The following is an 11,640-nucleotide window of genomic DNA, read 5'->3' as shown; positions in this document are numbered from 1 at the left end:
TTTGAAACCCCTTCGTGGAGTGGCAGGGCCACCCCGCCTGGTACTGAGGTGGACAGGACATTAAAGAGGGAGTCCAAGGGCTCCTCCACTTCCTCTGCCTGAAGTTTGAGGTTTAATGCCACCCTTTTCAATAGTTCCTGGTGGGCTTTAGAGTCCTCCTGTGGTACGAAGGGAGGAGGGCCTGTAATTGCCTCATCATGGGAGGGTGAGGAGGTGGGCGCGGTACTTTGCATGTCCACTGGCACCAGAGGATCTACCACTTGGTCGCTCTCCGGGCACGGTGCGGAAGATGCACGTCCCACTGACTCCTTCCTCGGAGGCTGAGAGAGGGAGGCCGATGGCCGTTCCGAGGCTCTGGCCACCGAGTGAGCCCCCTCCGGGGGCTGCGTTGGGGGCCACGGTGCCCACTGGTACCACTGTGCTGGCCACGGAGCCTGGTGCCATTGCACTGCTGTGGCACTGGCAGAGCAGGCTGTTCGGCCTGTCTGGCCTGTCCCATCTATCGACGACTACGAAGGGAGGCTGGGCTAGCGTATGACCTGCCGCTGTCCCTGGACTGGGAGGAGCGGCGGCGCTGGGAGTGGTGCCGACCAAGAGACCATGATCACGACGTGGAGGAACGGTATCGCCAGTAGCAGCTGCTCCGCAATCGGCTCCAGTGGGCGGATCCATGAAGGCGAGGCGCTCGCGATCGACGCCTGGGGCTGCAGGAGTGGTGCCATGGCAGGGTCCTGGAGCGAGATGACGAATGGGAGTAGCGTTGACGTTTGTGTTGCGACTGGCTACAATAGTCCCTTGGAGATGAGGACCTTCGGCGGCATCTGTGACGTTATTGACATAAACTGGGACCATATAGATCACTGTTGCAACCAAGGTCCTGTAGTGGCACCCAAATCTTGTATAAAGGGGGTCAAATGGGGTGTCTAAGACAAGGTTATGGTTTACGGGTTATGATTATGCTGTCTATATGTGTCTATCAGTTTTGTAGTTGAAGTTATGAATATTGGCTCTATACTGTCTGTATGGCAAACTTATGCTATGCTTCTGGGTGACATCCCAGACAAGCTGAGATTAGCTCTGCCTAGCCTGCTTGATGGCCCATTAAGGACCATCAGCTATACAATGGACTCATTGAGAGAAGGCAAATATGCCTTGAGACTCAGCAAAGTATGCAGGGACTGGCCCATGTGACTCCAGGCTCCATTTTGCTGTAATTTTCCACAGTAAGAACAAAGAGGTGTTCTTACACCTGGAAAAGACTATATAAGACTGATGCCTCATCTCCGTTTGGTCTTCAATCCTGCTTCTTACCTCTGGAGGAACTTTGCTACAAACTGAAGCTCTGAACAAAGGACTGAGGACCCAACCCAGCGGGGGATGTATTCCAGAGACTTGATTTGAACCTGCAGTTTATTCCATCACTGCTACAAGCCTGAACCAAGAACTTTGCCATTACTGTATGTAATTGATTCCATTTAACCAATTCTAACTCTCTTCTCTATCTTTTTCCTTTTATGAATAAACCTTTAGATTTTAGATTCTAAAGGATTGGCAACAGCGTGATTTGTGGGTAAGATCTGATTTGTATATTGACCTGGGTCTGGGGCTTGGTCCTTTGGGATCAGGAGAACCTTTTTTCTTTTATTTGCGTATTGGTTTTCATAACCATTTGTCCCCATAACGAGTGGTACTGGTGGTGATACTGGGAAACTGGAGTGTCTAAGGAAATTGCTTGTGAGACTTGCGGTTAGCCAGTGGGGTGAGACCGAAGTCCTCTTAGTCTGGCTGGTTTGGTTTGCCTTAGAGGTGGAAAAACCCCAGCCTTGGGCTGTAACTGCCCTGTTTGAGCAATTTGTCCTGAGTTGGCACTCTCAGTTGGGTTCCGCCAGAACCGCATTGTCACAGCATCTGCCTTGGTCCCGTCGGTGTCCGCTTCTTGAGGCAGAGTGGTGCCTGGAGCCTCTGTCAGTCGGAACCCAGCCAGACAACCTGGTGGGGGTCGATGGTGACCTGTGTGGACTATGCAAGGGGCGGTCGCTGAGCAGCAAACGGCATCGGGAACATTCCCTTGACCATGACCGATACCGAGTCGGGGGTGACTGCCGAGATCCCAGTGGTGGCTTGCGACTGGACCGCGGAGCCAGCATTGGCGGGGCCCCTGGTACCGGCATGAACATAACATCCCTGGTCGCTTGCAGGGCCTCTGGCATGGAGGGCATCTGGACGTCCGAGGCTTGAACGACTTGCAAATCTTGCAGCCATCGCTGAGATGGGTTTCACCCAAACAGCATAAACAGTCCGTGTGTGGATCACTCACTGCGATCAGTCGCCTACTAGTGTTGCACGACTTAAAACCAGGGGCACAGGTCATGCCCCAGACCGGGCGCACTAACTAAACTGAACTAAACTAAAAAACTACTTTAACTACAGATACTACTACACTGAACGAGCAAGAGTTCTGGAGAAGAGCTGCAGCCAAGGTGGAGCAGAGCAGTTCCGAAGCACCTTCACTGGTGGCAAGAAGGAACTGAGGGTGGGAGGACCGCGCAGCGGCCCTTATACTGCGCCATGGAGGTGTCATTCTAGGGGTTGCTAGGGGTGCTCTCCTACGGGTGCTGGTAGGGGAAAAACTTCCGGCACGGGAGCGCATTGCGAGCACGCACACCTGTTGTGGAATACACATGAGCAATCACTTGAAGAAGTGACCTGCCCAAGATCACACAGGAAGTCTGTGTTAGTGCTTGGAACGGAATCGAGATTTCCTGAATTACAGTTGTGATGGGTTGGATCACAGAATCCCCCTTGGGAACTGCCAACCAATGTGCCAAGACTACTGCCCCTGCTTTCCTGCCCTGGCAGCTTGGGACTCCAGCTCCCTGTCTTGCTGAGCCAGACACACCTGTCTGCTCCAACACAGACCCAGGATCTGAATCACGTGCCCCAAAGCTGCAGACTTAACCTGAAATCAGCTTACAGAAGTGTTCCTGTCTTTAGCACTCAGATGCCCAACTCCCATTGGGGTCTAAACCCCAAATAAATCTGTTTTACCCCGTATAAAGCTTATACAGGGTAAACTCATAAATTGTTCGCCCTCTATAACACTGATAGAGAGATATGCACAGCTGTTTCTCTCCCCCCCCTCCCCCAGGTATTAAGGCATACTCTGGGTTAATTAATAAGTAAAAAGTGATTTTATTAAATACCGAAAGTAGCATTTAAATGGTTCCAAGTAGTAACAGACAGAACAAAGTGAATTACCAAGAGAAATTAAATAAAACAGGCAAATCTAAGCCTAATACAGTAATACAACTGAGTACAGATAAAACCTCACCCTGAGAGATGTTTTAATAAGTCTCTTTCACAAACTGGACGCCTTCCTAGTCTGGGCACAGTCCTTTCCCCTGGTACAGCCCTTGTTCCAGCTCAGGTGGTAGCTAGGGGATTCCTCATGATGGCTGCCCCTTTGTTCTGTTCCACCCATTTATGTATCTTTTGCATAAGGCGGGAATCCTTTGTCACTCTCTGGGTTCCCACCCCCTCCTTCTCAATGGAAAAGCTCCAGGTTAAAGATGGATTCCAGTTCAGGTGACATGATCACATGTTACTGTACGACTTCATTACCCACTTGCCAGCACACATGTATACAGGGAGACTTACAAGTAAAACAGAGCCATCTGCAGACAATTGTCCTGGTTAATGGGAGTCATTAAGATTCCAAACCACCATTAATGGCCCACACTTTGCATAATTACAATAGGCCCTCAGAGTTATATTTCATATTTCTAGTTTCAGATACAAGAGCGGTACATTTATACAAATAGGATGATCACACTTAGTAGATTATAAGCTTTGTAATTATACCTTACAAGAGACCTTTTGCATGAAGCATATTCCAGTTACATTATATTTAAACTGATTAGCATATTTTTATAAAATCATATAGCATGCAACATCACAACAGTCCAGTGGTATAACCAACAGACTATCCTTCCTCCCTGATGCTGCTCTAAATTATGCCAGGGAGCGAACTGATGTCTCCCCCCCCATCTCAGGGTCTGCACCAAGCAAAATTCAGGTAGACTCAAGTGATCTGGCCCATAATATTTAGCTAGAAAGTAGAAACTACTCCATCCCTTGAATTATTTAAAAATGAACTGGTCAGAACACTGAAGCATTTACTGTAGGAAACAGTCCTTCATTGGCAGGGAATGGACATGACAATAATGGAAAAGATTACCTGATAATTTCAATAAAGCTATTTTTTTCTTTTCTGTTGGCAAATGGAAAGTATTTGAAGATTGAATGTTTTCTTGTCTTTAAATATAGGATTTCCTTTCAGCCAAAGTGGTTTAGTTCAATTGTCTATGTTCATCAGACTCTTAGCAGGAGTTTTTCTTGCATTAATGGATTCATTTCTGGCTTTGAATTTCTTGATGGAGAATGGCAAATTCACTCTGAGAAGCTATCATTTAAAATGCTCCATATCCTTTTTTATATTCCTCAAGAAAATAAGGTAAACTGTAATATGGTTCAATATTGTGTATATGTAAAAACTATAAAAAAACCCGCAAAGAAACCCCCCCTACCTTCCTAATTTAAAATGCTTTTCCATGGGAATAGCATGGAAGAATTTTGATAAATAAAGCAATAAAATGTGGTTGTGAGTAATATACGAGATAATAAATTGCTGCCAAACTTGGCTAAGTAGTTGGTATTTTCTGTTTAAAATCTCTTAGGGTGAATTTTTGCAGGGCAGGGATCCAAGCTCCCAATAGAATTATACTGCAGCATTTCTCAGTAATGGGCGAAAATACAGCTATAGCAGTAATACTATTCCAAGTTGGTGTTTGGGTCATTACTATAGAACAGCAACAGAGAGGGATTTTTGCAGTGAGAGCAGAGATTTGGCAGCTTCCCCCTACCTCCACCAATCCTCTGCTGTCCCCTTTTGTTGCCCCTATTGTTTTTCTTCACCTTTTCGCTCCATAAGTCAAATGGGGGAGGGGAGCTTAATTATTCTCTCTGTAGCAATAGTGACGTCCTCAAATCCTCAAGACTTGTAAGACCCAAAGAAACCAGAGACTGCTTGGCATATTTCTAAGGGGATAATAGCAACATTTTTTTCCCACCTGTGTTGGGCTAAAGGATTCTTTCCCCTGTATTTATGTTTGTTTAGTCTTCATTTAATTAATTAAGGAGGTCCTAATGAGCAGCCAATTAACAGATGTGAAGCATTAATAGATTAGTAAAAATATATAATTAAATTACGTAGATTAATTAAGTACATTATAATGGATAATGTTTTACCTATTGACATTCTATTGAATGTGCCATTCTCTAACATAGGCCTGATCCTGAGAGAGATCTTTGAGAGGAGCAGACACTTAGGCCTGGATGATCAAAAGGTATTTAGGTCCCTAACTCCCACTGATTTAAATAGGTTGTAGGTGCCTAAATACCTTTGAGAATCTGGGCCTCAGAAATTCTCAGGAGCATGGCTTTCAGCCTTTGAAATGGCCAAACCTCAAACCAACTCCAGATTCCAATGCAAGCAGGTCTTCAGGAGTAAAAGAAATGAACATTTTAATCCAACGAAGAAGCCTGCCTGGGACGCTGAGAAATACATCTGTTGTAAACACTTATTAAACACTGAGAAGAACTTATTGTGTTGGCTCAATGGGTCAACAGAAAATTTAGAAGGTAATAGTCAAAATCAATACGACTGAAAATGTTACAATTTGTTTCTCATAAGTTGTTTTCAGCAATAATCTCTAGAGAGAGCTGGAAAATATCATGCCTGTAGTGGGTATTCATCCAAACAACATATAATTCTACAGTTACACATATATCTAACAGTGGTGAAATATAGTTACCTTTCATACATGAGCACTAAATAAGGCCAATATATTTTTATCTTATTTACTATTCACATGCACTTTAACATCCAGATCAACCTTTATTCAGTCACATTCGCATATAGTCTTACTGCTGCTCTCAGCCTCACCCCTGCCAAATGTGTGCATGTGAGTGTGGGTTTCACTTTGGCACTACAAATAGTAATAAAAAAAAACAAAGTAAATCACTTTTGCCACAGCTGTCAGTAAACCACAACAAAATGCAAATATGGCAGAAAGCAAATATGACATACAGGGAGCACCTTGTACAGACACTTCACTCCATCATTGCACTTGGACAAAGTGTCTGACTGCAGAGACATTCAGTTAAGTTTTCCAAAGAGATTCCACAATGACAATTTTAGTCTTATTTACCATACCAAAAATCCAAGGCTGTTACATGATATCACCACTCATGTCTTGAAGCCAGGTCATGGTAAATGATCAGTAGATTCCTGCATTAAATCATTTCAAGATGACCAATTATTAGGGTATTGGGTATTGTCTGTTGAAATCAGGAACAAGGCAAAGGTAATGCACTGAAGATTGAAAGTGAAAAACAAATTGGTATCGGCAGCTGAGAAATATTCAGGTACAGATTAGCCCCACCCACTTCCTTTTCCCTCTTACTCAAACTATTAAAGACACAGAAGAAGTAAGAAAATAGGGTTGGAAGTGTGGAGCGATATGGGCAATGTTTTCTAAAAGTTAGGTTATTTATTAGTAAGTCTTTCTTTTTCTTTCAAGAATTGTTTGTATAGATTCCCTCTTGTAGAAAAGAAACTAGAAGTAACATCCCTTAAAGGAGAATAAAAGGAGGAGGATTCGTCATATAACGGTTGCAGAACTGCTCTCCAAAATTGGACATCTGATTTAGATGCCAATTCTAGAGAGTAATGATCCATAAATGTGTGATTTGTGCTCCAGGCAACAGCCAAACTCATTCCCATGGAAATTACTAATATATGTTGTTTTGGACCTGGTGGAATGCATTCTAAGATCTTAAGGTATGGAGTCACTTACAAGTTCTTAGTACATTTGAATACAAAGTTTGATCCACTTGGATGTTCTCTGAGCAGGAGCTGTGCTGTTCAGGGGCATTTCAGAGCTGGTTGTACTAGATAGCACAGCGGAGACAAAGGGCAACCGCATGCCTATTTTGAATTCCCTGAGGCCAAGTGAATCTTGAAAGATGTACTGAATAAAGAGAGAATGGAAACCTGTGTTTCTTCTGCTTACAGGGGTCGAGGTGGGAAAATTTAAAGGAAACCATGCAAGTTAAAATTTGCAAAGATTCCTCCTTTCAGAACAGGTTGCTCCACTATGGAGGTTGTTCAGAACTACTATGTTTAATCTAATTATAAATCTGCTGTTTGCTCAGGAGGAATTGAAATTTTTACTTTCACTATTAGAATTTCTCAATTGTTATATTGTTTTCTTAACAACCCCTATTGTATTAGTAACTACAGTTATCAAGCTTAACTCTTTATTGAGCCTGCTAGTATTGTTTTACTCTACAACATCACTGTGCTTAATCTGTATCCCCCAAATAGGCAATCAGTTTTGCACTTTTGCATCCTATTCCAGAACGTAGCTGGCAGATGTCATTCTACAGGCAGAATTTTACAACTAGAGGGAGCTGAAGGACCATGATATGATAAGATGACATATGAAACTCTTCATGACCTTTTAACAGTAGAGTGAAAAATAAAATTTAAAAGCCTTCTTATATCAATTATTACTCACTGGAGCAAGTAGAGTGTTCTGCAGTGATAAAAAATATTGCTACATTTGATATCCTTTGCTTGTCAAAGTACAAGGTATCTTCTATTTTAAGCCTCATATGGATGTTATTCTAAATTTTATGTTTTGGATTTGGTACTGCATTTTATTCCTGTCCTTACTTTTTTGTGCTTTCAGGAAAGAAACAAAACATCTACCATAATAATATATATTCCTTTTGCTTGCCCTTGTGGGAGTTGAATTGGAAAGTAATTATGGTGTATTAGTGATTAAATGTTTTGTGGTAACCACGAACACCATAAAGTAAGCAGGAAAACAAGAAGGAACAGAGATTAATTTAACATATTTTATATGTATAATTCCATTACAGATTTTGTTAAATTGATATAAAATACTAACAAAGTATCTTTCAGAAGGCATATAATTTCCAACACTGGCTAATTATTTGCTTGCCCTCCAGAACCTTAGAAAAAAAATACAAGTATGAGAATAAATTATATACACCGCTACCTCGATATAACGCAACCCGGTATAATACGAATTCGGATATAATGCGGTAAAGCAGAGCTCCGGGGGGGTGGGGCTGCGCACTCCGGTGGATCAAAGCAACTTTGATATAACGCATTTCACCTATAACATGGTAAGATTTTTTGGCTTCCGAGGACAGAGTTATATCGAGGTAGAGGTGTATATTACTCTGCCTTTATGTAGCCTTCCCTCTCTGAATCTTCTTCATCTCTCCTTAGGTTTTGTAACAACTTCCAAACCTCAACTGGAAAAAAATGGCAACTTTGAAACAGAGCCTAAACCAAGGGTTCTCAAACTTGGGGTTGTGACCCCTCAGCTGGTCACAAGGTTATTATGTGGGGGGGGGGAGGTTGCAAGCTGTCAGCCTCCACCTCCAGCATTTATAATAGAGTTAAATATAAAAAGATGTGTTTTTAATTTATAAGGGAGGGTCACTCAGAGGCTTACTGTGTGAAAGGGGTCACCAGTACAAAAGTTTGAGACTTACTGGACTAAACAATGTTAACTCCTCCCTCTCACCCCTCAACTTAGAATCATAGAATGATAGAATATCAGGGTTGGAACGGACCTCAAGAGGTCATCTAGTCCAACCCCCTGCTCAGAGCAGGACCAATTCCCAACTAAATCATCCCAGCCAGGGCTTTGTCAAGCCGGGCCTTAAAAACCTCCAAGGAAGGAGACTCCACCACCTCCCTAGGTAACGCATTCCAGTGTTTCACCACCCTCCTAGTGAAATAGTTTTTCCTAATATCCAACCTGGACCTCCCCCACTGCAACTTGAGACGATTGCTCCTTGTTCTGTCATCTGCCACCACTGAGAACAGCCGAGCTCCATCCTCTTTGGAACTCCCCTTCAGGTAGTTGAAGGCTGCTATCAAATCCCCGCTCATTCTTCTCTTCTGGAGACTAAACAATCCCAGTTCCTTCAGCCTCCCCTCATAAGTCATGTGCTCCAGACCCCTAATCATTTTTGTTGCCCTCCGTTGGACTCTTCCCAATTTTTCCACATCCTTCTTGTAGTGTGGGGCCCAAAACTGGACACAGTATTCCAGATGAGGCCTCACCAATGTCGAATAAAGGGGAACGATCACGTTCCTCGATCTGCTGGCAATGCCCCTACTTATACAGCCCCAAATGCCGTTAGCCTTCTTGGCAACAAGAGCACACTGTTGACCCATATCCAGCTTCTTGTCCACTGTGACCCCTAGGTTCTTTTCTGCAGAACTGCTACCTAGCCATTCGGTCCTAGTCTGTAGCAGTGCATGGGATTCTTCCGTCCTAAGTGCAGGACTCTGCACTTGTCCTTGTTGAACCTCATCAGGGTTTTTTTGGCCCAATCCTCTAACTTGTCTAGGTCCCTCTGTATCCGATCCCTACCCTCTAGTGTATCTACCACGCCTCCTAGTTTAGTGTCATCTGCAAACTTGCTGAGAGTGCAGTCCACACCATCCTCCAGATCATTAATAAAGATATTAAACAAAACCGGCCCCAGGACCGACCCTTGGGGCACTCCGCTTGAAACCGGCTGCCAACTAGACATGGAGCCATTGATCACTACCCGTTGAGCCCGACGATCTAGCCAGCTTTCTATCCACCTTACAGTCCATTCATCCAGCCCATACTTCTTTAACTTGGCAGCAAGAATACTGTGGGAGACCGTATCAAAAGCTTTGCTAAAGTCAAGGAATAACACATCCACTGCTTTCCCCTCATCCACAGAGCCAGTTATCTCATCATAGAAGGCAATTAGGTTAGTCAGGCACGACTTCCCCTTCGTGAATCCATGCTGACTGTTCCTGATCACTTTCCTCTCCTCTAAATGTTTCATAATTGATTCCTTGAGGACCTGCTTGTTTTTCAGTTCAACAGTGTCCAGTAACATTTGGGTTACTTCCATCTTCTCCAGTCAGAAACCAATCTATGGGCTATATTCAGGCTGCCTATGTAAATAGCCCCTGAAGGCTGCATACCTGTACATTGGAGATGCAGGATTGTTGAGCACCCAATATCCTGAACAGCAGCACATCTCTGAACCATACATAGATTATTACTGCTAGAATCAGAAATTATGTACATGCATTGGAATTTGCAGTGTAAGAGCTGTCCACAATGTTTTGCTGAAAATCAAAGAATACCCAAATATTGAAATTCACCTCTGTGCTTAAGTGGGGCATACACCTTGCACCTCAGAAAACAACTCTACCTTTGTTCATGGATGGGCAGTTATTTGTTAAAACTTGTTTTTGTTTGTGAGCTGCCCACTGAAGCTCTGGTGAACTTTTCTGTTCTATACAGGTCTGTCGCATTTTAGGCGCATTTAACATGTGCGATTTCAGCTTTACGCGGTCAGCAAAAACAAAAACAACAAAAAAAGAGAAAAATAACAATTTAAATACTGTTTCTGTAGTGCGGGCGATTCCGTCCGCCATTACACTCAATGTAATTTTGACTATACGTGATTTTCGCTTTAGGCGCTGACTGCGGAACGTAACCCCAGCGTAAGAGGAGACAGACCTGTATGTGCAGTTTTGGGGGCTGCTAGGTCAGATGCATTTTGAGCTCAAGTGCACAGGGACATATGACAAGTTACAACATGGAAGCCATGTGATGCTTTTTCTGTCGCCCATCCTGGTTGAATCTGCCCCTGTGAACAAGAGGGTCAGCTCAACAGAAGCTTTATTACCGCTTCTCCTTAAAGACTGCATTTCAGTTGAACTCTCTGATTCACCTGGAAAAAAATCAGACTTTTCTCCCAGCCCATTTCTATCTTTTAGCGGGGGGACTAGTACATATTAACTTTGGTAAATCCCCCAGTTAGTAGGAAATGTCTTATTTTAATATTTTGACTAACTATAACTCAGTTTTCCAAGAGGAAATGTATTCCCTGAGGTCACAGTTCTGCTGCTGCATTAGGGCTGAAGCAAGTTCTCACTGTGTACTCCTGGAGGAGGGCTACGTGGTTCGTACCTTCTTCGATTCCTTCAGATAGCAGAAAGTCATTTTATCATTAGTCTCACTTTATATCTTAGTTTCACAAAGGACAATGTAATAGTAACCACTGGAGTCTGTGAATACTGACTGCTGTACTACATACACTAAGCTAATGTACTTTTGTAATCCTAACTCATGTCATGTTACTGGGTCATAGAGTCATAAAGAGTTTAAGGCCAGCAGGAACCACCAAATCATCTAGCCCAAACTTCTGTATAGCACAGGCCTGAACACTAAACCCAGCAATTAAAGTTAAACCATGATATTACAGTCCTCATGGGACTAAACTATTAGGAAATTAGGGTCTACAAAATAAAGAGCAGCTTCTCATCAGAACTCCTGTGTCACACCCTTACTACATTTAGGATTTCATTTTCAACAAATAGCAGCAGTATAAATGGGTTGGTATGGACAGACACTGCACGCCTGCTCTCTGGCTTCTACACAAGACGACTTTTTGTATGGGCCTCAGCCTCTGAGTTGT

Source organism: Chrysemys picta, chromosome 5, assembly GCF_011386835.1.
Source record: "Chrysemys picta bellii isolate R12L10 chromosome 5, ASM1138683v2, whole genome shotgun sequence".
NCBI lineage: Eukaryota > Metazoa > Chordata > Testudines > Emydidae > Chrysemys > Chrysemys picta.
The sequence above is the reverse complement of the archived record's forward strand: the minus strand, read 5'-3'. Positions refer to the sequence as shown.